At 35.8% G+C, this 3437-nt stretch overlaps 1 long non-coding RNA gene across 1 annotated transcript; it reads left to right on the top strand.

Moving 5' to 3' along the window:
* The first annotated feature begins 876 nt into the window (after positions 1–876).
* Positions 877–1954, top strand: LOC127102941 (uncharacterized). Its single transcript, XR_007794731.1, has 2 exons — positions 877–1421; positions 1505–1954. It is a non-coding gene; the product is annotated as an uncharacterized LOC127102941 (long non-coding RNA).
* The last annotated feature ends 1483 nt before the right edge of the window (positions 1955–3437 follow it).

The raw sequence follows: 3437 nt of genomic DNA, 5'->3' as shown, positions 1-3437 counted from the left end.
TGAGAGGGGTTAGGAGGATGCCAAGGTATGATTCTAATGCTAGTGCTTATGATGAAATTGCATGAGGGATCTTAGGGTCAAAATTGGTGTCTTACAGAGGTATACACTCATTTATTCCTTTTTTGTCCGATTTATCATGAAAATGAGATCACTCAAGATTTAATCATGAAAGAGGCTCAATATGAACCGAGTTAAGAGTTTTAAACGGATTATGAATGCTCGAATGGTTGAGCTATACGGCTCGTAGCCAAACAATCGGGGAAAAGAGTGGTAGACAACACCAACTATTCCTTTTTCAGCTTATTTGTGAAAGATGTTTGAAAATAATTAGGTATTTTATTTTGGTTTTGAAAATGATCTTGATATGGATCAAGGTTTGATATGTGTTGATTTGGAATCGATCAAAAGATGGTGAATTTTTGAAAAGGCCACTTGACTTTAGATCAAAGTATTTTTTTAATTTTGAAATATTTATTTAATCAATTAGAATTAATTAATAAAATAAATAAATTGTAAAATAAAATAACTAAAAGAGGGGACGGGTGTAAGAAATATGAGGAGTATATGCAAGTAGCAAAACAATGTGCCAAGGATAAAAAAACATAACATATAATAATAAAAAAAGATATAGATTAAAATAAAAAGGGGGTATTGGAAGCAAAGAGGCCCCCGGGGCTAGAGAAGGCCCAAAGGTGTAGTAAGCCCAGACAAAGGTATGAGGTAGTCAACATGTGTTGACTCAACCTCATCCATCAGATCATTCCGTCACAAGATCAAAGGGAAAACTTTAAGCAGACGCATGGTAAATAAAGTTGGGTGCCCATGTGGGACCCACATCAATGAAAACCAGGTCGTACGATCCAATGGTTAACAACTAGGCCATATGTGACCAAGGGAGTGAGATTGTGATGAAAAAAAAGGAAGCAACACGTGAGAAAATCATAACTGACTTCTCCTTCTCTCTCCCCACTCCATGTTCTCTCTTTTCTCTCTCTCCCTCTCTCTTTCATAAACAATTTTCAAGCTTTATTTTTCTTCTGAAACGGATCAAAAGCCAAATACCTATGAACACAACGATGAACTCCATGAAGGTGTTCATCAGTTTTCCAGATTTTTCCCAAACCACATCAAATGCGAAAACTCATAACACAAACTCCACTCAATTTTCCTATCTGAAACCGAATCTAGCATTAGTTTAATCAGAATCTCAATCAAACAAACAAAATACCCTTTTCCCAATTTAACCCTAGCCCCCACATTCTCATTAAGTCATCACGATTACATAGAGTTATAACAGTAGAGAGAAAATTGATAATAAAAATGCAACAAGGAAGGTAAACTGGTATGAAAAATGGAAAAAAGAACCTTGTCGAAAACATGGAGTTTCCGGAGAGAACTCATGCGACCTTCACTACATTTAGGTATGTATTATCCTCTCTACTTCTTCGTCTCTTTTCCTTCTAAACTTCTTCCAATGATTCTATCTTTGTTTTCTTTCTGCAAGTGTTGAAGGTGTGCCTAGATTCGAGCAGAAGTTTGCTAGGGATTTGGGAGATATTTATGCAGAGATTTAGTAGAGAATCTTGTGTGTTTTAGAGAGCGAGCAATGAGGTTTACTTATAGAGGAGAATTGGGACGATGTGGTGATCCTCGTGAGAAGATTTTGAGGGGGAAAAGAGGTGAGTATTGAGTGATTTTGGAGGGAATTTGAAGGGTGAAAAAATTATGACTGAGAGCATGAGTTACGTGAGGTTTATATGGCATGTGATGGGATGATGAAGGATTGATGTATGTTGATGATACTTCACGAGTTTCCATGTGTTTCATGTCATTTCCTTTTTTCCAATTTTCAATTTATTTTTATGTATGTGTGAATCATGTTGGTGTGATAATGATGTTATGGATGTCGATGAAACCATGTTGCTACAAACGAGGAGCTAGTGTCCTTCAAGAACATGATCCTTTTGTCAATCTAATGCAAAAAAAAATTAAAATAAAGAAATTAGTTCTAATGAGATAAAATGAACTCAAAGCTCCAATTTAAATGGTGGTGATATGCTAAAGCAAGTATGAGTAACAATGGCCAAAGGCCCAAAAAAATGACTTATTATCATGGATGATGCAAAGGAAAATGAATGAAGGTGGGATAATTTAGAAGTGAACAAATTACCAACATAATGCAATGATAACCATGATCAAATTCTCTTTAAGTTTCGATTGATATAGGCCTTAAAATGCAATGATAACCATGAAATGTTATTATTAATGCACGTAGGTGTGCCAACGAATGATTGGACTTTTGTGGGGCTTAAAATGCAATGATAACCATGAAATGTTATTATTAATGCACGTAGGTGTGCCAACGAATGATTGAACCAAAGAGTAAATAGGCTGATTGGCCAAAAGAGAAGGAATAAAGTGTTTGGCTTGACGGCACAAACATCTCTTGGTTCACAAGACGGTCTCCGATTATTTCGTCCTAAAAGGATATATATGGGGCCCATAAGAAAGTTTTGTTTGGTACAAGGAATAGTATATCACTGTAGGGAACAAACAATTTGAAATCAAAGAAGAATGGTATATTAGATCCATGAAGGAATAAACTCTGAACCAAAGAGTAAACAAGCTTATTGGCAAAAAAGGAAAGAATAAAGTGTTTGGTTTGATAGCACAAACATCTCTTGGTTCAAAGGAAGACATTGGTTATGGAATCCAAAGGGGATAAAGTATTTAATTTCAAAAATATGATATTGATTAATGAATGAACAATGAAGGGTTTATAAATAAGATATCTCGCGGAGAATCTGAATCCTCGTGCCTACGTATTCTCACCGTGTAATGAAAAAGTCAGAGCTTTTGTAGGCCGTCACACTACGAACGGAAAGAAGGATATATTTGAGTGTTGAAGAGTTAATAAATAAGATAGATCATGGAGAATCTGAATCCTTGTGCCTGCGTATTCTCACCATGCAATGAGAAAGTCAGAGCTTTCGTGGTTCGACCCACTATGAACGGAGAGATAGCAAGAGACTGAGGCAAGAGAGATGATGTATGATAATGGAAGATAAAGAAAACTTGGAAGTCATTTGATATGAACCACACTAAATTCTATGAACAAAGGCGAATACCTTGAGAAACTGGGTCATTCATCTCGTACCCAAGGATACCCTGGACAAGGATAAGAATTCTCCACTCTCATAATTCTTTTTTACTTAAGGATCATGCATATGATTTTCATCATAAATTTAAAGTTGTTGAAGAAGAATCCTTGTTTCTCCTTGTGATAATGAAGACTTTGTGAATCATTTAATTCACATTTCACTAAAGTCTATGAACAAAGGTGAATACCTTGAGCAACTGGGTCACTCGTCCCGCATCCAAGGATACCCTAAACAAGGATAAGAATTCTCCACTCTCATCATTCTTTGTTAGTTAAG

The sequence above is a fragment of the Lathyrus oleraceus genome, chromosome 7 (genome assembly GCF_024323335.1).
Source record: "Lathyrus oleraceus cultivar Zhongwan6 chromosome 7, CAAS_Psat_ZW6_1.0, whole genome shotgun sequence".
Taxonomy (NCBI): domain Eukaryota; kingdom Viridiplantae; phylum Streptophyta; class Magnoliopsida; order Fabales; family Fabaceae; genus Lathyrus; species Lathyrus oleraceus.
Note: the sequence above shows the minus strand (reverse complement) of the source record. Positions and strands in the feature narration are given on the sequence as shown.